The sequence below is a fragment of the Pimephales promelas genome, chromosome 7 (assembly GCF_988280905.1).
Source record: "Pimephales promelas chromosome 7, fPimPro1.hap1.1, whole genome shotgun sequence".
Taxonomy (NCBI): domain Eukaryota; kingdom Metazoa; phylum Chordata; class Actinopteri; order Cypriniformes; family Leuciscidae; genus Pimephales; species Pimephales promelas.
Window position 1 is genome coordinate 41077509 of NC_142775.1, and position 24745 is coordinate 41102253.

Consider the following 24745-nt stretch of genomic DNA (forward strand, 5'->3'; position numbering starts at 1 on the left):
AGTTTCTCCAATCTTCTCAAAACTCTGGATTATGATAGAGGGCTGTGAGACTTTGACTTGAGTGCAAAAATGGAGGCTCTAGACCCTTCCAGAGCTGAGATATCAGAATTTCAAAATTTCGACCCGAAAAAAAAAACGACAGTGTTACCCCTTACGTTTTTTTTCATTTTTGGGCAAAAAATTAAGTTTCTCCAATCTTCTCAAAACTCTGGATTATGATAGAGGGCTGTGAGACTTTGACCTGAGTGCAAAAATGGAGGCTCTAGACCCTTCCAGAGCTGAGATATCGAATTTTAAAATTTTGACCCGAAAAAAAAACGACAGTGTTACCCCTTACTTTTTTTTCGTTTTCGGGCGAAAAATTAAGTTTCTCCAATCTTCTCAAAACTCTGGATTCTGATAGAGGGCTGTGAGACTTTGACCTGAGTGCAAAAATGGAGGCTCTAGACCCTTCCAGAGCTGAGATATCGAAACTCAAAATTTTGACCCGAAAAAAAAAACGACAGTGTTACCCCTTACGTTTTTTTTCATTTTTGGGCAAAAAATTAAGTTTCTCCAATCTTCTCAAAACTCTGGATTATGATAGAGGGCTGTGAGACTTTGACCTGAGTGCAAAAATGGAGGCTCTAGACCCTTCCAGAGCTGAGATATCGAATTTCAAAATTTCGACCCGAAAAAAAAACGACAGTGTTACCCCTTACGTTTTTTTTCATTTTTGGGCAAAAAATTAAGTTTCTCCAATCTTCTCAAAACTCTGGATTCTGGTAGAGGGCCACGAGACTTTGACCTGAGTGCAAAAATGGAGGCTCTAGACCCTTCCAGAGCTGAGATATCAAAACTCAAAATTTTGACCCGAAAAAAAACGACAGTGTTACCCCTTACGTTTTTTTTCATTTTTGGGCAAAAAATTAAGTTTCTCCAATCTTCTCAAAACTCTGGATTATGATAGAGGGCTGTGAGACTTTGACTTGAGTGCAAAAATGGAGGCTCTAGACCCTTCCAGAGCTGAGATATCGAATTTCAAAATTTCGACCCGAAAAAAAAAACGACAGTGTTACCCCTTACGTTTTTTTTCATTTTTGGGCAAAAAATTAAGTTTCTCCAATCTTCTCAAAACTCTGGATTATGATAGAGGGCTGTGAGACTTTGACCTGAGTGCAAAAATGGAGGCTCTAGACCCTTCCAGAGCTGAGATATCGAATTTCAAAATTTCGACCCGAAAAAAAAACGACAGTGTTACCCCTTACGTTTTTTTTCGTTTTCGGGCGAAAAATTAAGTTTCTCCAATCTTCTCAAAACTCTGGATTCTGATAGAGGGCTGTGAGACTTTGACCTGAGTGCAAAAATGGAGGCTCTAGACCCTTCCAGAGCTGAGATATCAAAACTCAAAATTTTGACCCGAAAAAAAAACGACAGTGTTACCCCTTACGTTTTTTTCATTTTTGGGCAAAAAATTAAGTTTCTCCAATCTTCTCAAAACTCTGGATTATGATAGAGGGCTGTGAGACTTTGACCTGAGTGCAAAAATGGAGGCTCTAGACCCTTCCAGAGCTGAGATATCGAAACTCAAAATTTCGACCCGAAAAAAAAACGACAGTGTTACCCCTTACATTTTTTTTTTTTGGGCGAAAAATTAAGTATCCCCAATCTTCTCGAAACTCTGGATTCTGATAGAGGGCACTGAGACTTACACCTGAGTCCAAAAATGGAGGCTCTAGACCCTTCCAGAGCTGAGATATCGAAACTCAAAATTTCGACCCGAAAAAAAAACGACAGTGTTACCCCTTACGTTTTTTTTTTTTGGGCGAAAAATTTAGTATCCCCAATCTTCTCGAAACTCTGGATTCTGATAGAGGGCACTGAGACTTACACCTGAGTGAGAAAATGGAGGCTCTAGACCCTTCCAGAGCTGAGATATCGAAACTCAAAATTTCGACCCGAAAAAAAAAACGACAGTGTTACCCCTTACGTTTTTTTTTTTTGGGCGAAAAATTTAGTATCCCCAATCTTCTCGAAACTCTGGATTATGATAGAGGGCTGTGAGACTTTGACCTGAGTGCAAAAATGGAGGCTCTAGACCCTTCCAGAGCTGAGATATCGAAACTCAAAATTTCGACCCGAAAAAAAAAACGACAGTGTTACCCCTTACGTTTTTTTTTTGGGGTGAAAAATTTAGTATCCCCAATCTTCTCGAAACTCTGGATTCTGATAGAGGGCACTGAGACTTACACCTGAGTGCAAAAATGGAGGCTCTAGGCCCTTCCAGAGCTGAGATATCGAAACTCAAAATTTCGACCCGAAAAAAAAAACGACAGTGTTACCCCTTACGTTTTTTTTTTTTGGGCGAAAAATTTAGTATCCCCAATCTTCTCGAAACTCTGGATTCTGATAGAGGGCACTGAGACTTACACCTGAGTGCAAAAATGGAGGCTCTAGACCCTTCCAGAGCTGAGATATCGAAACTCAAAATTTCGACCCGAAAAAAAAACGACAGTGTTACCCCTTACGTTTTTTTTTTTTGGGCGAAAAATTTAGTATCCCCAATCTTCTCGAAACTCTGGATTCTGATAGAGGGCACTGAGACTTACACCTGAGTGCAAAAATGGAGGCTCTAGACCCTTCCAGAGCTGAGATATCGAAGCTCAAAATTTCGACCCGAAAAAAAAAACGACAGTGTTACCCCTTACGTTTTTTTTTGGGGGTGAAAAATTTAGTATCCCCAATCTTCTCGAAACTCTGGATTCTGATAGAGGGCACTGAGACTTACACCTGAGTGCAAAAATGGAGGCTCTAGACCCTTCCAGAGCTGAGATATCAAAACTCAAAATTTTGACCCGAAAAAAAAACGACAGTGTTACCCCTTACGTTTTTTTCATTTTTGGGCAAAAAATTAAGTTTCTCCAATCTTCTCAAAACTCTGGATTATGATAGAGGGCTGTGAGACTTTGACCTGAGTGCAAAAATGGAGGCTCTAGACCCTTCCAGAGCTGAAATATCGAATTTTAAAATTTCGACCCGAAAAAAAAAACGACAGTGTTACCCCTTACGGTTTTTTCATTTTTGGGCGAAAAATTAAGTTTCTCCAATCTTCTCAAAACTCTGGATTATGATAGAGGGCTGTGAGACTTTGACCTGAGTGCAAAAATGGAGGCTCTAGACCCTTCCAGAGCTGAGATATCGAATTTTAAAATTTCGACCCGAAAAAAAAACGACAGTGTTACCCCTTACGGTTTTTTCATTTTTGGGCGAAAAATTAAGTTTCTCCAATCTTCTCAAAACTCTGGATTATGATAGAGGGCTGTGAGACTTTGACCTGAGTGCAAAAATGGAGGCTCTAGACCCTTCCAGAGCTGAGATATCGAAACTCAAAATTTTGACCCGAAAAAAAAACGACAGTGTTACCCCTTACGTTTTTTTCATTTTTGGGCAAAAAATTAAGTTTCTCCAATCTTCTCAAAACTCTGGATTATGATAGAGGGCTGTGAGACTTTGACCTGAGTGCAAAAATGGAGGCTCTAGACCCTTCCAGAGCTGAGATATCGAAACTCAAAATTTCGACCCGAAAAAAAACGACAGTGTTACCCCTTACGTTTTTTTCATTTTTGGGCAAAAAATTAAGTTTCTCCAATCTTCTCAAAACTCTGGATTATGATAGAGGGCTGTGAGACTTTGACCTGAGTGCAAAAATGGAGGCTCTAGACCCTTCCAGAGCTGAGATATCGAAACTCAAAATTTCGACCCGAAAAAAAACGACAGTGTTACCCCTTACGTTTTTTTCATTTTTGGGCAAAAAATTAAGTTTCTCCAATCTTCTCAAAACTCTGGATTATGATAGAGGGCTGTGAGACTTTGACCTGAGTGCAAAAATGGAGGCTCTAGACCCTTCCAGAGCTGAGATATCAAAACTCAAAATTTCGATCCGAAAAAAAAAACGACAGTGTTACCCCTTACGTTTTTTTTCATTTTTGGGCAAAAAATTAAGTTTCTCCAATCTTCTCAAAACTCTGGATTCTGATAGAGGGCTGTGAGACTTTGACCTGAGTGCAAAAATGGAGGCTCTAGACCCTTCCAGAGCTGAGATATCGAAACTCAAAATTTCGACCCGAAAAAAAACGACAGTGTTACCCCTTACGTTTTTTTCATTTTTGGGCAAAAAATTAAGTTTCTCCAATCTTCTCAAAACTCTGGATTATGATAGAGGGCTGTGAGACTTTGACCTGAGTGCAAAAATGGAGGCTCTAGACCCTTCCAGAGCTGAGATATCAAAACTCAAAATTTTGACCCGAAAAAAAACGACAGTGTTACCCCTTACGTTTTTTTTCATTTTTGGGCAAAAAATTAAGTTTCTCCAATCTTCTCAAAACTCTGGATTATGATAGAGGGCTGTGAGACTTTGACTTGAGTGCAAAAATGGAGGCTCTAGACCCTTCCAGAGCTGAGATATCAGAATTTCAAAATTTCGACCCGAAAAAAAAAACGACAGTGTTACCCCTTACGTTTTTTTTCATTTTTGGGCAAAAAATTAAGTTTCTCCAATCTTCTCAAAACTCTGGATTATGATAGAGGGCTGTGAGACTTTGACCTGAGTGCAAAAATGGAGGCTCTAGACCCTTCCAGAGCTGAGATATCGAATTTTAAAATTTCGACCCGAAAAAAAAACGACAGTGTTACCCCTTACTTTTTTTTCGTTTTTGGGCGAAAAATTAAGTTTCTCCAATCTTCTCAAAACTCTGGATTATGATAGAGGGCTGTGAGACTTTGACCTGAGTGCAAAAATGGAGGCTCTAGACCCTTCCAGAGCTGAGATATCGAAACTCAAAATTTTGACCCGAAAAAAAAACGACAGTGTTACCCCTTACGTTTTTTTTCATTTTTGGGCGAAAAATTAAGTTTCTCCAATCTTCTCAAAACTCTGGATTATGATAGAGGGCTGTGAGACTTTGACCTGAGTGCAAAAATGGAGGCTCTAGACCCTTCCAGAGCTGAGATATCGAAACTCAAAATTTTGACCCGAAAAAAAAAACGACAGTGTTACCCCTTACGTTTTTTTTCATTTTTGGGCAAAAAATTAAGTTTCTCCAATCTTCTCAAAACTCTGGATTATGATAGAGGGCTGTGAGACTTTGACCTGAGTGCAAAAATGGAGGCTCTAGACCCTTCCAGAGCTGAGATATCGAATTTCAAAATTTCGACCCGAAAAAAAAACGACAGTGTTACCCCTTACGTTTTTTTTCATTTTTGGGCAAAAAATTAAGTTTCTCCAATCTTCTCAAAACTCTGGATTCTGGTAGAGGGCCACGAGACTTTGACCTGAGTGCAAAAATGGAGGCTCTAGACCCTTCCAGAGCTGAGATATCAAAACTCAAAATTTTGACCCGAAAAAAAACGACAGTGTTACCCCTTACGTTTTTTTTCATTTTTGGGCAAAAAATTAAGTTTCTCCAATCTTCTCAAAACTCTGGATTATGATAGAGGGCTGTGAGACTTTGACTTGAGTGCAAAAATGGAGGCTCTAGACCCTTCCAGAGCTGAGATATCGAATTTCAAAATTTCGACCCGAAAAAAAAAACGACAGTGTTACCCCTTACGTTTTTTTTCATTTTTGGGCAAAAAATTAAGTTTCTCCAATCTTCTCAAAACTCTGGATTATGATAGAGGGCTGTGAGACTTTGACCTGAGTGCAAAAATGGAGGCTCTAGACCCTTCCAGAGCTGAGATATCGAATTTCAAAATTTCGACCCGAAAAAAAAACGACAGTGTTACCCCTTACGTTTTTTTTCGTTTTCGGGCGAAAAATTAAGTTTCTCCAATCTTCTCAAAACTCTGGATTCTGATAGAGGGCTGTGAGACTTTGACCTGAGTGCAAAAATGGAGGCTCTAGACCCTTCCAGAGCTGAGATATCAAAACTCAAAATTTTGACCCGAAAAAAAAAACGACAGTGTTACCCCTTACGTTTTTTTCATTTTTGGGCAAAAAATTAAGTTTCTCCAATCTTCTCAAAACTCTGGATTATGATAGAGGGCTGTGAGACTTTGACCTGAGTGCAAAAATGGAGGCTCTAGACCCTTCCAGAGCTGAGATATCGAATTTTAAAATTTCGACCCGAAAAAAAAACGACAGTGTTACCCCTTACGGTTTTTTCATTTTTGGGCGAAAAATTAAGTTTCTCCAATCTTCTCAAAACTCTGGATTATGATAGAGGGCTGTGAGACTTTGACCTGAGTGCAAAAATGGAGGCTCTAGACCCTTCCAGAGCTGAGATATCGAATTTTAAAATTTCGACCCGAAAAAAAAACGACAGTGTTACCCCTTACTTTTTTTTCGTTTTCGGGCGAAAAATTAAGTTTCTCCAATCTTCTCAAAACTCTGGATTATGATAGAGGGCTGTGAGACTTTGACCTGAGTGCAAAAATGGAGGCTCTAGACCCTTCCAGAGCTGAGATATCGAAACTCAAAATTTTGACCTGAAAAAAAAACGACAGTGTTACCCCTTACGTTTTTTTCATTTTTGGGCAAAAAATTAAGTTTCTCCAATCTTCTCAAAACTCTGGATTATGATAGAGGGCTGTGAGACTTTGACCTGAGTGCAAAAATGGAGGCTCTAGACCCTTCCAGAGCTGAGATATCGAATTTTAAAATTTCGACCCGAAAAAAAAACGACAGTGTTACCCCTTACGTTTTTTTCGTTTTCGGGCGAAAAATTAAGTTTCTCCAATCTTCTCAAAACTCTGGATTCTGATAGAGGGCAACGAGACTTTGACCTGAGTGTAAAAATGGAGGCTCTAGACCCTTCCAGAGCTGAGATATCGAAACTCAAAATTTTGACCCGAAAAAAAAACGACAGTGTTACCCCTTACGTTTTTTTTCATTTTTGGGCGAAAAATTAAGTTTCTCCAATCTTCTCAAAACTCTGGATTCTGGTAGAGGGCCACGAGACTTTGACCTGAGTGCAAAAATGGAGGCTCTAGACCCTTCCAGAGCTGAGATATCAAAACTCAAAATTTTGACCCGAAAAAAAACGACAGTGTTACCCCTTACTTTTTTTTCGTTTTCGGGCGAAAAATTAAGTTTCTCCAATCTTCTCAAAACTCTGGATTATGATAGAGGGCTGTGAGACTTTGACCTGAGTGCAAAAATGGAGGCTCTAGACCCTTCCAGAGCTGAGATATCGAAACTCAAAATTTTGACCTGAAAAAAAAACGACAGTGTTACCCCTTACGTTTTTTTCATTTTTGGGCAAAAAATTAAGTTTCTCCAATCTTCTCAAAACTCTGGATTATGATAGAGGGCTGTGAGACTTTGACCTGAGTGCAAAAATGGAGGCTCTAGACCCTTCCAGAGCTGAGATATCGAATTTTAAAATTTCGACCCGAAAAAAAAACGACAGTGTTACCCCTTACGTTTTTTTCGTTTTCGGGCGAAAAATTAAGTTTCTCCAATCTTCTCAAAACTCTGGATTATGATAGAGGGCTGTGAGACTTTGACCTGAGTGCAAAAATGGAGGCTCTAGACCCTTCCAGAGCTGAGATATCGAATTTTAAAATTTCGACCCGAAAAAAAAACGACAGTGTTACCCCTTACTTTTTTTTCGTTTTCGGGCGAAAAATTAAGTTTCTCCAATCTTCTCAAAACTCTGGATTATGATAGAGGGCTGTGAGACTTTGACCTGAGTGCAAAAATGGAGGCTCTAGACCCTTCCAGAGCTGAGATATCGAAACTCAAAATTTTGACCTGAAAAAAAAACGACAGTGTTACCCCTTACGTTTTTTTCATTTTTGGGCAAAAAATTAAGTTTCTCCAATCTTCTCAAAACTCTGGATTATGATAGAGGGCTGTGAGACTTTGACCTGAGTGCAAAAATGGAGGCTCTAGACCCTTCCAGAGCTGAGATATCGAATTTTAAAATTTCGACCCGAAAAAAAAACGACAGTGTTACCCCTTACGTTTTTTTCGTTTTCGGGCGAAAAATTAAGTTTCTCCAATCTTCTCAAAACTCTGGATTCTGATAGAGGGCAACGAGACTTTGACCTGAGTGTAAAAATGGAGGCTCTAGACCCTTCCAGAGCTGAGATATCGAAACTCAAAATTTTGACCCGAAAAAAAAAACGACAGTGTTACCCCTTACGTTTTTTTTCATTTTTGGGCGAAAAATTAAGTTTCTCCAATCTTCTCAAAACTCTGGATTCTGGTAGAGGGCCACGAGACTTTGACCTGAGTGCAAAAATGGAGGCTCTAGACCCTTCCAGAGCTGAGATATCAAAACTCAAAATTTTGACCCGAAAAAAAACGACAGTGTTACCCCTTACTTTTTTTTCGTTTTCGGGCGAAAAATTAAGTTTCTCCAATCTTCTCAAAACTCTGGATTATGATAGAGGGCTGTGAGACTTTGACCTGAGTGCAAAAATGGAGGCTCTAGACCCTTCCAGAGCTGAGATATCGAAACTCAAAATTTTGACCTGAAAAAAAAACGACAGTGTTACCCCTTACGTTTTTTTCATTTTTGGGCAAAAAATTAAGTTTCTCCAATCTTCTCAAAACTCTGGATTATGATAGAGGGCTGTGAGACTTTGACCTGAGTGCAAAAATGGAGGCTCTAGACCCTTCCAGAGCTGAGATATCGAATTTTAAAATTTCGACCCGAAAAAAAAACGACAGTGTTACCCCTTACGTTTTTTTCGTTTTCGGGCGAAAAATTAAGTTTCTCCAATCTTCTCAAAACTCTGGATTATGATAGAGGGCTGTGAGACTTTGACCTGAGTGCAAAAATGGAGGCTCTAGACCCTTCCAGAGCTGAGATATCGAATTTTAAAATTTCGACCCGAAAAAAAAACGACAGTGTTACCCCTTACGGTTTTTTCATTTTTGGGCGAAAAATTAAGTTTCTCCAATCTTCTCAAAACTCTGGATTATGATAGAGGGCTGTGAGACTTTGACCTGAGTGCAAAAATGGAGGCTCTAGACCCTTCCAGAGCTGAGATATCGAATTTTAAAATTTCGACCCGAAAAAAAAACGACAGTGTTACCCCTTACGTTTTTTTTCATTTTTGGGCAAAAAATTAAGTTTCTCCAATCTTCTCAAAACTCTGGATTATGATAGAGGGCTGTGAGACTTTGACCTGAGTGCAAAAATGGAGGCTCTAGACCCTTCCAGAGCTGAGATATCAAAACTCAAAATTTTGACCCGAAAAAAAACGACAGTGTTACCCCTTACGTTTTTTTTCATTTTTGGGCAAAAAATTAAGTTTCTCCAATCTTCTCAAAACTCTGGATTATGATAGAGGGCTGTGAGACTTTGACTTGAGTGCAAAAATGGAGGCTCTAGACCCTTCCAGAGCTGAGATATCAGAATTTCAAAATTTCGACCCGAAAAAAAAAACGACAGTGTTACCCCTTACGTTTTTTTTCATTTTTGGGCAAAAAATTAAGTTTCTCCAATCTTCTCAAAACTCTGGATTATGATAGAGGGCTGTGAGACTTTGACCTGAGTGCAAAAATGGAGGCTCTAGACCCTTCCAGAGCTGAGATATCAAAACTCAAAATTTTGACCCGAAAAAAAACGACAGTGTTACCCCTTACGTTTTTTTTCATTTTTGGGCAAAAAATTAAGTTTCTCCAATCTTCTCAAAACTCTGGATTATGATAGAGGGCTGTGAGACTTTGACTTGAGTGCAAAAATGGAGGCTCTAGACCCTTCCAGAGCTGAGATATCAGAATTTCAAAATTTCGACCCGAAAAAAAAAACGACAGTGTTACCCCTTACGTTTTTTTTCATTTTTGGGCAAAAAATTAAGTTTCTCCAATCTTCTCAAAACTCTGGATTATGATAGAGGGCTGTGAGACTTTGACCTGAGTGCAAAAATGGAGGCTCTAGACCCTTCCAGAGCTGAGATATCGAATTTTAAAATTTTGACCCGAAAAAAAAACGACAGTGTTACCCCTTACTTTTTTTTCGTTTTCGGGCGAAAAATTAAGTTTCTCCAATCTTCTCAAAACTCTGGATTCTGATAGAGGGCTGTGAGACTTTGACCTGAGTGCAAAAATGGAGGCTCTAGACCCTTCCAGAGCTGAGATATCGAAACTCAAAATTTTGACCCGAAAAAAAAAACGACAGTGTTACCCCTTACGTTTTTTTTCATTTTTGGGCAAAAAATTAAGTTTCTCCAATCTTCTCAAAACTCTGGATTATGATAGAGGGCTGTGAGACTTTGACCTGAGTGCAAAAATGGAGGCTCTAGACCCTTCCAGAGCTGAGATATCGAATTTCAAAATTTCGACCCGAAAAAAAAACGACAGTGTTACCCCTTACGTTTTTTTTCATTTTTGGGCAAAAAATTAAGTTTCTCCAATCTTCTCAAAACTCTGGATTCTGGTAGAGGGCCACGAGACTTTGACCTGAGTGCAAAAATGGAGGCTCTAGACCCTTCCAGAGCTGAGATATCAAAACTCAAAATTTTGACCCGAAAAAAAACGACAGTGTTACCCCTTACGTTTTTTTTCATTTTTGGGCAAAAAATTAAGTTTCTCCAATCTTCTCAAAACTCTGGATTATGATAGAGGGCTGTGAGACTTTGACTTGAGTGCAAAAATGGAGGCTCTAGACCCTTCCAGAGCTGAGATATCGAATTTCAAAATTTCGACCCGAAAAAAAAAACGACAGTGTTACCCCTTACGTTTTTTTTCATTTTTGGGCAAAAAATTAAGTTTCTCCAATCTTCTCAAAACTCTGGATTATGATAGAGGGCTGTGAGACTTTGACCTGAGTGCAAAAATGGAGGCTCTAGACCCTTCCAGAGCTGAGATATCGAATTTCAAAATTTCGACCCGAAAAAAAAACGACAGTGTTACCCCTTACGTTTTTTTTCGTTTTCGGGCGAAAAATTAAGTTTCTCCAATCTTCTCAAAACTCTGGATTCTGATAGAGGGCTGTGAGACTTTGACCTGAGTGCAAAAATGGAGGCTCTAGACCCTTCCAGAGCTGAGATATCAAAACTCAAAATTTTGACCCGAAAAAAAAACGACAGTGTTACCCCTTACGTTTTTTTCATTTTTGGGCAAAAAATTAAGTTTCTCCAATCTTCTCAAAACTCTGGATTATGATAGAGGGCTGTGAGACTTTGACCTGAGTGCAAAAATGGAGGCTCTAGACCCTTCCAGAGCTGAGATATCGAAACTCAAAATTTCGACCCGAAAAAAAAACGACAGTGTTACCCCTTACATTTTTTTTTTTTGGGCGAAAAATTAAGTATCCCCAATCTTCTCGAAACTCTGGATTCTGATAGAGGGCACTGAGACTTACACCTGAGTCCAAAAATGGAGGCTCTAGACCCTTCCAGAGCTGAGATATCGAAACTCAAAATTTCGACCCGAAAAAAAAACGACAGTGTTACCCCTTACGTTTTTTTTTTTTGGGCGAAAAATTTAGTATCCCCAATCTTCTCGAAACTCTGGATTCTGATAGAGGGCACTGAGACTTACACCTGAGTGAGAAAATGGAGGCTCTAGACCCTTCCAGAGCTGAGATATCGAAACTCAAAATTTCGACCCGAAAAAAAAAACGACAGTGTTACCCCTTACGTTTTTTTTTTTTGGGCGAAAAATTTAGTATCCCCAATCTTCTCGAAACTCTGGATTATGATAGAGGGCTGTGAGACTTTGACCTGAGTGCAAAAATGGAGGCTCTAGACCCTTCCAGAGCTGAGATATCGAAACTCAAAATTTCGACCCGAAAAAAAAAACGACAGCGTTACCCCTTACGTTTTTTTTTTGGGGTGAAAAATTTAGTATCCCCAATCTTCTCGAAACTCTGGATTCTGATAGAGGGCACTGAGACTTACACCTGAGTGCAAAAATGGAGGCTCTAGGCCCTTCCAGAGCTGAGATATCGAAACTCAAAATTTCGACCCGAAAAAAAAAACGACAGTGTTACCCCTTACGTTTTTTTTTTTTGGGCGAAAAATTTAGTATCCCCAATCTTCTCGAAACTCTGGATTCTGATAGAGGGCACTGAGACTTACACCTGAGTGCAAAAATGGAGGCTCTAGACCCTTCCAGAGCTGAGATATCGAAACTCAAAATTTCGACCCGAAAAAAAAACGACAGTGTTACCCCTTACGTTTTTTTTTTTTGGGCGAAAAATTTAGTATCCCCAATCTTCTCGAAACTCTGGATTCTGATAGAGGGCACTGAGACTTACACCTGAGTGCAAAAATGGAGGCTCTAGACCCTTCCAGAGCTGAGATATCGAAGCTCAAAATTTCGACCCGAAAAAAAAAACGACAGTGTTACCCCTTACGTTTTTTTTTGGGGGTGAAAAATTTAGTATCCCCAATCTTCTCGAAACTCTGGATTCTGATAGAGGGCACTGAGACTTACACCTGAGTGCAAAAATGGAGGCTCTAGACCCTTCCAGAGCTGAGATATCAAAACTCAAAATTTTGACCCGAAAAAAAAACGACAGTGTTACCCCTTACGTTTTTTTCATTTTTGGGCAAAAAATTAAGTTTCTCCAATCTTCTCAAAACTCTGGATTATGATAGAGGGCTGTGAGACTTTGACCTGAGTGCAAAAATGGAGGCTCTAGACCCTTCCAGAGCTGAAATATCGAATTTTAAAATTTCGACCCGAAAAAAAAAACGACAGTGTTACCCCTTACGGTTTTTTCATTTTTGGGCGAAAAATTAAGTTTCTCCAATCTTCTCAAAACTCTGGATTATGATAGAGGGCTGTGAGACTTTGACCTGAGTGCAAAAATGGAGGCTCTAGACCCTTCCAGAGCTGAGATATCGAATTTTAAAATTTCGACCCGAAAAAAAAACGACAGTGTTACCCCTTACGGTTTTTTCATTTTTGGGCGAAAAATTAAGTTTCTCCAATCTTCTCAAAACTCTGGATTATGATAGAGGGCTGTGAGACTTTGACCTGAGTGCAAAAATGGAGGCTCTAGACCCTTCCAGAGCTGAGATATCGAAACTCAAAATTTTGACCCGAAAAAAAAACGACAGTGTTACCCCTTACGTTTTTTTCATTTTTGGGCAAAAAATTAAGTTTCTCCAATCTTCTCAAAACTCTGGATTATGATAGAGGGCTGTGAGACTTTGACCTGAGTGCAAAAATGGAGGCTCTAGACCCTTCCAGAGCTGAGATATCGAAACTCAAAATTTCGACCCGAAAAAAAACGACAGTGTTACCCCTTACGTTTTTTTCATTTTTGGGCAAAAAATTAAGTTTCTCCAATCTTCTCAAAACTCTGGATTATGATAGAGGGCTGTGAGACTTTGACCTGAGTGCAAAAATGGAGGCTCTAGACCCTTCCAGAGCTGAGATATCGAAACTCAAAATTTCGACCCGAAAAAAAACGACAGTGTTACCCCTTACGTTTTTTTCATTTTTGGGCAAAAAATTAAGTTTCTCCAATCTTCTCAAAACTCTGGATTATGATAGAGGGCTGTGAGACTTTGACCTGAGTGCAAAAATGGAGGCTCTAGACCCTTCCAGAGCTGAGATATCAAAACTCAAAATTTCGATCCGAAAAAAAAAACGACAGTGTTACCCCTTACGTTTTTTTTCATTTTTGGGCAAAAAATTAAGTTTCTCCAATCTTCTCAAAACTCTGGATTCTGATAGAGGGCTGTGAGACTTTGACCTGAGTGCAAAAATGGAGGCTCTAGACCCTTCCAGAGCTGAGATATCGAAACTCAAAATTTCGACCCGAAAAAAAACGACAGTGTTACCCCTTACGTTTTTTTCATTTTTGGGCAAAAAATTAAGTTTCTCCAATCTTCTCAAAACTCTGGATTATGATAGAGGGCTGTGAGACTTTGACCTGAGTGCAAAAATGGAGGCTCTAGACCCTTCCAGAGCTGAGATATCAAAACTCAAAATTTTGACCCGAAAAAAAACGACAGTGTTACCCCTTACGTTTTTTTTTATTTTTGGGCAAAAAATTAAGTTTCTCCAATCTTCTCAAAACTCTGGATTATGATAGAGGGCTGTGAGACTTTGACTTGAGTGCAAAAATGGAGGCTCTAGACCCTTCCAGAGCTGAGATATCAGAATTTCAAAATTTCGACCCGAAAAAAAAAACGACAGTGTTACCCCTTACGTTTTTTTTCATTTTTGGGCAAAAAATTAAGTTTCTCCAATCTTCTCAAAACTCTGGATTATGATAGAGGGCTGTGAGACTTTGACCTGAGTGCAAAAATGGAGGCTCTAGACCCTTCCAGAGCTGAGATATCGAATTTTAAAATTTCGACCCGAAAAAAAAACGACAGTGTTACCCCTTACTTTTTTTTCGTTTTTGGGCGAAAAATTAAGTTTCTCCAATCTTCTCAAAACTCTGGATTATGATAGAGGGCTGTGAGACTTTGACCTGAGTGCAAAAATGGAGGCTCTAGACCCTTCCAGAGCTGAGATATCGAAACTCAAAATTTTGACCCGAAAAAAAAACGACAGTGTTACCCCTTACGTTTTTTTTCATTTTTGGGCGAAAAATTAAGTTTCTCCAATCTTCTCAAAACTCTGGATTATGATAGAGGGCTGTGAGACTTTGACCTGAGTGCAAAAATGGAGGCTCTAGACCCTTCCAGAGCTGAGATATCGAAACTCAAAATTTTGACCCGAAAAAAAAAACGACAGTGTTACCCCTTACGTTTTTTTTCATTTTTGGGCAAAAAATTAAGTTTCTCCAATCTTCTCAAAACTCTGGATTATGATAGAGGGCTGTGAGACTTTGACCTGAGTGCAAAAATGGAGGCTCTAGACCCTTCCAGAGCTGAGATATCGAATTTCAAAATTTCGACCCGAAAAAAAAACGACAGTGTTACCCCTTACGTTTTTTTTCATTTTTGGGCAAAAAATTAAGTTTCTCCAATCTTCTCAAAACTCTGGATTCTGGTAGAGGGCCACGAGACTTTGACCTGAGTGCAAAAATGGAGGCTCTAGACCCTTCCAGAGCTGAGATATCAAAACTCAAAATTTTGACCCGAAAAAAAACGACAGTGTTACCCCTTACGTTTTTTTTCATTTTTGGGCAAAAAATTAAGTTTCTCCAATCTTCTCAAAACTCTGGATTATGATAGAGGGCTGTGAGACTTTGACTTGAGTGCAAAAATGGAGGCTCTAGACCCTTCCAGAGCTGAGATATCGAATTTCAAAATTTCGACCCGAAAAAAAAAACGACAGTGTTACCCCTTACGTTTTTTTTCATTTTTGGGCAAAAAATTAAGTTTCTCCAATCTTCTCAAAACTCTGGATTATGATAGAGGGCTGTGAGACTTTGACCTGAGTGCAAAAATGGAGGCTCTAGACCCTTCCAGAGCTGAGATATCGAATTTCAAAATTTCGACCCGAAAAAAAAACGACAGTGTTACCCCTTACGTTTTTTTTCGTTTTCGGGCGAAAAATTAAGTTTCTCCAATCTTCTCAAAACTCTGGATTCTGATAGAGGGCTGTGAGACTTTGACCTGAGTGCAAAAATGGAGGCTCTAGACCCTTCCAGAGCTGAGATATCAAAACTCAAAATTTTGACCCGAAAAAAAAAACGACAGTGTTACCCCTTACGTTTTTTTCATTTTTGGGCAAAAAATTAAGTTTCTCCAATCTTCTCAAAACTCTGGATTATGATAGAGGGCTGTGAGACTTTGACCTGAGTGCAAAAATGGAGGCTCTAGACCCTTCCAGAGCTGAGATATCGAATTTTAAAATTTCGACCCGAAAAAAAAACGACAGTGTTACCCCTTACGGTTTTTTCATTTTTGGGCGAAAAATTAAGTTTCTCCAATCTTCTCAAAACTCTGGATTATGATAGAGGGCTGTGAGACTTTGACCTGAGTGCAAAAATGGAGGCTCTAGACCCTTCCAGAGCTGAGATATCGAATTTTAAAATTTCGACCCGAAAAAAAAACGACAGTGTTACCCCTTACTTTTTTTTCGTTTTCGGGCGAAAAATTAAGTTTCTCCAATCTTCTCAAAACTCTGGATTATGATAGAGGGCTGTGAGACTTTGACCTGAGTGCAAAAATGGAGGCTCTAGACCCTTCCAGAGCTGAGATATCGAAACTCAAAATTTTGACCTGAAAAAAAAACGACAGTGTTACCCCTTACGTTTTTTTCATTTTTGGGCAAAAAATTAAGTTTCTCCAATCTTCTCAAAACTCTGGATTATGATAGAGGGCTGTGAGACTTTGACCTGAGTGCAAAAATGGAGGCTCTAGACCCTTCCAGAGCTGAGATATCGAATTTTAAAATTTCGACCCGAAAAAAAAACGACAGTGTTACCCCTTACGTTTTTTTCGTTTTCGGGCGAAAAATTAAGTTTCTCCAATCTTCTCAAAACTCTGGATTCTGATAGAGGGCAACGAGACTTTGACCTGAGTGTAAAAATGGAGGCTCTAGACCCTTCCAGAGCTGAGATATCGAAACTCAAAATTTTGACCCGAAAAAAAAACGACAGTGTTACCCCTTACGTTTTTTTCATTTTTGGGCGAAAAATTAAGTTTCTCCAATCTTCTCAAAACTCTGGATTCTGGTAGAGGGCCACGAGACTTTGACCTGAGTGCAAAAATGGAGGCTCTAGACCCTTCCAGAGCTGAGATATCAAAACTCAAAATTTTGACCCGAAAAAAAACGACAGTGTTACCCCTTACTTTTTTTTCGTTTTCGGGCGAAAAATTAAGTTTCTCCAATCTTCTCAAAACTCTGGATTATGATAGAGGGCTGTGAGACTTTGACCTGAGTGCAAAAATGGAGGCTCTAGACCCTTCCAGAGCTGAGATATCGAAACTCAAAATTTTGACCTGAAAAAAAAACGACAGTGTTACCCCTTACGTTTTTTTCATTTTTGGGCAAAAAATTAAGTTTCTCCAATCTTCTCAAAACTCTGGATTATGATAGAGGGCTGTGAGACTTTGACCTGAGTGCAAAAATGGAGGCTCTAGACCCTTCCAGAGCTGAGATATCGAATTTTAAAATTTCGACCCGAAAAAAAAACGACAGTGTTACCCCTTACGTTTTTTTCGTTTTCGGGCGAAAAATTAAGTTTCTCCAATCTTCTCAAAACTCTGGATTCTGATAGAGGGCAACGAGACTTTGACCTGAGTGTAAAAATGGAGGCTCTAGACCCTTCCAGAGCTGAGATATCGAAACTCAAAATTTTGACCCGAAAAAAAAACGACAGTGTTACCCCTTACGTTTTTTTTCATTTTTGGGCGAAAAATTAAGTTTCTCCAATCTTCTCAAAACTCTGGATTCTGGTAGAGGGCCACGAGACTTTGACCTGAGTGCAAAAATGGAGGCTCTAGACCCTTCCAGAGCTGAGATATCAAAACTCAAAATTTTGACCCGAAAAAAAACGACAGTGTTACCCCTTACGTTTTTTTTTTCATTTTTGGGCAAAAAATTAAGTTTCTCCAATCTTCTCAAAACTCTGGATTATGATAGAGGGCTGTGAGACTTTGACTTGAGTGCAAAAATGGAGGCTCTAGACCCTTCCAGAGCTGAGATATCAAAACTCAAAATTTTGACCCGAAAAAAAAAACGACAGTGTTACCCCTTACGTTTTTTTCATTTTTGGGCAAAAAATTAAGTTTCTCCAATCTTCTCAAAACTCTGGATTATGATAGAGGGCTGTGAGACTTTGACCTGAGTGCAAAAATGGAGGCTCTAGACCCTTCCAGAGCTGAGATATCGAATTTTAAAATTTCGACCCGAAAAAAAAACGACAGTGTTACCCCTTACGGTTTTTTCATTTTTGGGCGAAAAATTAAGTTTCTCCAATCTTCTCAAAACTCTGGATTATGATAGAGGGCTGTGAGACTTTGACCTGAGTGCAAAAATGGAGGCTCTAGACCCTTCCAGAGCTGAGATATCGAATTTTAAAATTTCGACCCGAAAAAAAAACGACAGTGTTACCCCTTACGTTTTTTTTCATTTTTGGGCAAAAAATTAAGTTTCTCCAATCTTCTCAAAACTCTGGATTATGATAGAGGGCTGTGAGACTTTGACCTGAGTGCAAAAATGGAGGCTCTAGACCCTTCCAGAGCTGAGATATCGAAACTCAAAATTTCGATCCGAAAAAAAAAACCGACAGTGTTACCCCTTACGTTTTTTTTCATTTTTGGGCAAAAAATTAAGTTTCTCCAATCTTCTCAAAACTCTGGATTCTGATAGAGGGCTGTGAGACTTTGACCTGAGTGCAAAAATGGAGGCTCTAGACCCTTCCAGAGCTGAGATATCGAAACTCAAAATTTCGACCCGAAAAAAAACGACAGTGTTACCCCTTACGTTTTTTTCATTTTTGGGCAAAAAATTAAGTTTCTCCAATCTTCTCAAAACTCTGGATTATGATAGAGGGCTGTGAGACTTTGACCTGAGTGCAAAAATGGAGGCTCTAGACCCTTCCAGAGCTGAGATATCAAAACTCAAAATTTTGACCCGAAAAAAAACGACAGTGTTACCCCTTACGTTTTTTTTCATTTTTGGGCAAAAAATTAAGTTTCTCCAATCTTCTCAAAACTCTGGATTATGATAGAGGGCTGTGAGACTTTGACTTGAGTGCAAAAATGGAGGCTCTAGACCCTTCCAGAGCTGAGATATCAGAATTTCAAAATTTCGACCCGAAAAAAAAAACGACAGTGTTACCCCTTACGTTTTTTTTCATTTTTGGGCAAAAAATTAAGTTTCTCCAATCTTCTCAAAACTCTGGATTATGATAGAGGGCTGTGAGACTTTGACCTGAGTGCAAAAATGGAGGCTCTAAACCCTTCCAGAGCTGAGATATCGAATTTTAAAATTTTGACCCGAAAAAAAAACGACAGTGTTACCCCTTACTTTTTTTTCGTTTTCGGGCGAAAAATTAAGTTTCTCCAATCTTCTCAAAACTCTGGATTCTGATAGAGGGCTGTGAGACTTTGACCTGAGTGCAAAAATGGAGGCTCTAGACCCTTCCAGAGCTGAGATATCGAAACTCAAAATTTTGACCCGAAAAAAAAAACGACAGTGTTACCCCTTACGTTTTTTTTCATTTTTGGGCAAAAAATTAAGTTTCTCCAATCTTCTCAAAACTCTGGATTATGATAGAGGGCTGTGAGACTTTGACCTGAGTGCAAAAATGGAGGCTCTAGACCCTTCCAGAGCTGAGATATCGAATTTCAAAATTTCGACCCGAAAAAAAAACGACAGTGTTACCCCTTACGTTTTTTTTCGTTTTCGGGCGAAAAATTAAGTTTCTCCAATCTTCTCAAAACTCTGGATTCTGATAGAGGGCTGTGAGACTTTGACCTGAGTGCAAAAATGGAGGCTCTAGACCCTTCCAGAGCTGAGATATCAAAACTCAAAATTTTGACCCGAAAAAAAAACGACAGTGTTACCCCTTACGTTTTTTTCATTTTTGGGCAAAAAATTAAGTTTCTCCAATCTTCTCAAAACTCTGGATTATGATAGAGGGCTGTGAGACTTTGACCTGAGTGCAAAAATGGAGGCTCTAGACCCTTCCAGAGCTGAGATATCGAAACTCAAAATTTCGACCCGAAAAAAAAACGACAGTGTTACCCCTTACATTTTTTTTTTTGGGCGAAAAATTAAGTATCCCCAATCTTCTCGAAACTCTGGATTCTGATAGAGGGCACTGAGACTTACACCTGAGTGCAAAAATGGAGGCTCTAGACCCTTCCAGAGCTGAGATATCGAAACTCAAAATTTCGACCCGAAAAAAAACGACAGTGTTACCCCTTACGTTTTTTTCATTTTTGGGCAAAAAATTAAGTTTCTCCAATCTTCTCAAAACTCTGGATTATGATAGAGGGCTGTGAGACTTTGACCTGAGTGCAAAAATGGAGGCTCTAGACCCTTCCAGAGCTGAGATATCGAAACTCAAAATTTCGACCCGAAAAAAAACGACAGTGTTACCCCTTACGTTTTTTTCATTTTTGGGCAAAAAATTAAGTTTCTCCAATCTTCTCAAAACTCTGGATTATGATAGAGGGCTGTGAGACTTTGACCTGAGTGCAAAAATGGAGGCTCTAGACCCTTCCAGAGCTGAGATATCAAAACTCAAAATTTCGATCCGAAAAAAAAAACGACAGTGTTACCCCTTACGTTTTTTTTCATTTTTGGGCAAAAAATTAAGTTTCTCCAATCTTCTCAAAACTCTGGATTCTGATAGAGGGCTGTGAGACTTTGACCTGAGTGCAAAAATGGAGGCTCTAGACCCTTCCAGAGCTGAGATATCGAAACTCAAAATTTCGACCCGAAAAAAAACGACAGTGTTACCCCTTACGTTTTTTTCATTTTTGGGCAAAAAATTAAGTTTCTCCAATCTTCTCAAAACTCTGGATTATGATAGAGGGCTGTGAGACTTTGACCTGAGTGCAAAAATGGAGGCTCTAGACCCTTCCAGAGCTGAGATATCAAAACTCAAAATTTTGACCCGAAAAAAAACGACAGTGTTACCCCTTACGTTTTTTTTCATTTTTGGGCAAAAAATTAAGTTTCTCCAATCTTCTCAAAACTCTGGATTATGATAGAGGGCTGTGAGACTTTGACTTGAGTGCAAAAATGGAGGCTCTAGACCCTTCCAGAGCTGAGATATCAGAATTTCAAAATTTCGACCCGAAAAAAAAAACGACAGTGTTACCCCTTACGTTTTTTTTCATTTTTGGGCAAAAAATTAAGTTTCTCCAATCTTCTCAAAACTCTGGATTATGATAGAGGGCTGTGAGACTTTGACCTGAGTGCAAAAATGGAGGCTCTAGACCCTTCCAGAGCTGAGATATCGAATTTTAAAATTTCGACCCGAAAAAAAAACGACAGTGTTACCCCTTACTTTTTTTTCGTTTTCGGGCGAAAAATTAAGTTTCTCCAATCTTCTCAAAACTCTGGATTCTGATAGAGGGCTGTGAGACTTTGACCTGAGTGCAAAAATGGAGGCTCTAGACCCTTCCAGAGCTGAGATATCGAAACTCAAAATTTTGACCCGAAAAAAAAACGACAGTGTTACCCCTTACGTTTTTTTTTCATTTTTGGGCAAAAAATTAAGTTTCTCCAATCTTCTCAAAACTCTGGATTATGATAGAGGGCTGTGAGACTTTGACCTGAGTGCAAAAATGGAGGCTCTAGACCCTTCCAGAGCTGAGATATCGAATTTTAAAATTTCGACGCGAAAAAAAAAACGACAGTGTTACCCCTTACGTTTTTTTCGTTTTCGGGCGAAAAATTAAGTTTCTCCAATCTTCTCAAAACTCTGGATTCTGATAGAGGGCTGTGAGACTTTGACCTGAGTGCAAAAATGGAGGCTCTAGACCCTTCCAGAGCTGAGATATCGAAACTCAAAATTTTGACCCGAAAAAAAAACGACAGTGTTACCCCTTACGTTTTTTTTCATTTTTGGGCGAAAAATTAAGTTTCTCCAATCTTCTCAAAACTCTGGATTATGATAGAGGGCTGTGAGACTTTGACCTGAGTGCAAAAATGGAGGCTCTAGACCCTTCCAGAGCTGAGATATCGAAACTCAAAATTTTGACCCGAAAAAAAAAACGACAGTGTTACCCCTTACGTTTTTTTTCATTTTTGGGCAAAAAATTAAGTTTCTCCAATCTTCTCAAAACTCTGGATTATGATAGAGGGCTGTGAGACTTTGACCTGAGTGCAAAAATGGAGGCTCTAGACCCTTCCAGAGCTGAGATATCGAATTTCAAAATTTCGACCCGAAAAAAAACCGACAGTGTTACCCCTTACGTTTTTTTTCATTTTTGGGCAAAAAATTAAGTTTCTCCAATCTTCTCAAAACTCTGGATTCTGGTAGAGGGCCACGAGACTTTGACCTGAGTGCAAAAATGGAGGCTCTAGACCCTTCCAGAGCTGAGATATCAAAACTCAAAATTTTGACCCGAAAAAAAACGACAGTGTTACCCCTTACGTTTTTTTTCATTTTTGGGCAAAAAATTAAGTTTCTCCAATCTTCTCAAAACTCTGGATTATGATAGAGGGCTGTGAGACTTTGACTTGAGTGCAAAAATGGAGGCTCTAGACCCTTCCAGAGCTGAGATATCGAATTTCAAAATTTCGACCCGAAAAAAAAAACGACAGTGTTACCCCTTACGTTTTTTTTCATTTTTGGGCAAAAAATTAAGTTTCTCCAATCTTCTCAAAACTCTGGATTATGATAGAGGGCTGTGAGACTTTGACCTGAGTGCAAAAATGGAGGCTCTAGACCCTTCCAGAGCTGAGATATCGAATTTCAAAATTTCGACCCGAAAAAAAAACGACAGTGTTACCCCTTACGTTTTTTTTCGTTTTCGGGCGAAAAATTAAGTTTCTCCAATCTTCTCAAAACTCTGGATTCTGATAGAGGGCTGTGAGACTTTGACCTGAGTGCAAAAATGGAGGCTCTAGACCCTTCCAGAGCTGAGATATCAAAACTCAAAATTTTGACCCGAAAAAAAAAACGACAGTGTTACCCCTTACGTTTTTTTCATTTTTGGGCAAAAAATTAAGTTTCTCCAATCTTCTCAAAACTCTGGATTATGATAGAGGGCTGTGAGACTTTGACCTGAGTGCAAAAATGGAGGCTCTAGACCCTTCCAGAGCTGAGATATCGAATTTTAAAATTTCGACCCGAAAAAAAAACGACAGTGTTACCCCTTACGGTTTTTTCATTTTTGGGCGAAAAATTAAGTTTCTCCAATCTTCTCAAAACTCTGGATTATGATAGAGGGCTGTGAGACTTTGACCTGAGTGCAAAAATGGAGGCTCTAGACCCTTCCAGAGCTGAGATATCGAATTTTAAAATTTCGACCCGAAAAAAAAACGACAGTGTTACCCCTTACTTTTTTTTCGTTTTCGGGCGAAAAATTAAGTTTCTCCAATCTTCTCAAAACTCTGGATTATGATAGAGGGCTGTGAGACTTTGACCTGAGTGCAAAAATGGAGGCTCTAGACCCTTCCAGAGCTGAGATATCAAAACTCAAAATATTGACCCGAAAAAAAACGACAGTGTTACCCCTTACGTTTTTTTTCATTTTTGGGCAAAAAATTAAGTTTCTCCAATCTTCTCAAAACTCTGGATTATGATAGAGGGCTGTGAGACTTTGACTTGAGTGCAAAAATGGAGGCTCTAGACCCTTCCAGAGCTGAGATATCGAATTTCAAAATTTCGACCCGAAAAAAAAAACGACAGTGTTACCCCTTACGTTTTTTTTCATTTTTGGGCAAAAAATTAAGTTTCTCCAATCTTCTCAAAACTCTGGATTATGATAGAGGGCTGTGAGACTTTGACCTGAGTGCAAAAATGGAGGCTCTAGACCCTTCCAGAGCTGAGATATCGAATTTCAAAATTTCGACCCGAAAAAAAAACGACAGTGTTACCCCTTACGTTTTTTTTCGTTTTCGGGCGAAAAATTAAGTTTCTCCAATCTTCTCAAAACTCTGGATTCTGATAGAGGGCTGTGAGACTTTGACCTGAGTGCAAAAATGGAGGCTCTAGACCCTTCCAGAGCTGAGATATCAAAACTCAAAATTTTGACCCGAAAAAAAAACGACAGTGTTACCCCTTACGTTTTTTTCATTTTTGGGCAAAAAATTAAGTTTCTCCAATCTTCTCAAAACTCTGGATTATGATAGAGGGCTGTGAGACTTTGACCTGAGTGCAAAAATGGAGGCTCTAGACCCTTCCAGAGCTGAGATATCGAATTTTAAAATTTCGACCCGAAAAAAAAACGACAGTGTTACCCCTTACGGTTTTTTCATTTTTGGGCGAAAAATTAAGTTTCTCCAATCTTCTCAAAACTCTGGATTATGATAGAGGGCTGTGAGACTTTGACCTGAGTGCAAAAATGGAGGCTCTAGACCCTTCCAGAGCTGAGATATCGAATTTTAAAATTTCGACCCGAAAAAAAAACGACAGTGTTACCCCTTACTTTTTTTTCGTTTTCGGGCGAAAAATTAAGTTTCTCCAATCTTCTCAAAACTCTGGATTATGATAGAGGGCTGTGAGACTTTGACCTGAGTGCAAAAATGGAGGCTCTAGACCCTTCCAGAGCTGAGATATCGAAACTCAAAATTTTGACCCGAAAAAAAAACGACAGTGTTACCCCTTACGTTTTTTTCATTTTTGGGCAAAAAATTAAGTTTCTCCAATCTTCTCAAAACTCTGGATTATGATAGAGGGCTGTGAGACTTTGACCTGAGTGCAAAAATGGAGGCTCTAGACCCTTCCAGAGCTGAGATATCGAATTTTAAAATTTCGACCCGAAAAAAAAACGACAGTGTTACCCCTTACGTTTTTTTCGTTTTCGGGCGAAAAATTAAGTTTCTCCAATCTTCTCAAAACTCTGGATTCTGATAGAGGGCAACGAGACTTTGACCTGAGTGTAAAAATGGAGGCTCTAGACCCTTCCAGAGCTGAGATATCGAAACTCAAAATTTTGACCCGAAAAAAAAACGACAGTGTTACCCCTTACGTTTTTTTTCATTTTTGGGCGAAAAATTAAGTTTCTCCAATCTTCTCAAAACTCTGGATTATGATAGAGGGCTGTGAGACTTTGACCTGAGTGCAAAAATGGAGGCTCTAGACCCTTCCAGAGCTGAGATATTGAATTTCAAAATTTCGACCCGAAAAAAAAACGACAGTGTTACCCCTTACGTTTTTTTTTCATTTTTGGCCAAAAAATTAAGTTTCTCCAATCTTCTCAAAACTCTGGATTCTGGTAGAGGGCCACGAGACTTTGACCTGAGTGCAAAAATGGAGGCTCT

The 24745-nt window shown here is 39.1% G+C and overlaps 1 protein-coding gene across 4 annotated transcripts in view; it reads left to right on the forward strand.

Moving 5' to 3' along the window:
- The window catches only part of gpm6bb (glycoprotein M6Bb), a 113649-nt gene that overhangs the window by 63558 nt on the left and 25346 nt on the right, over window positions 1-24745 (forward strand). The gene's annotated exons all lie outside the window — the stretch shown is intronic.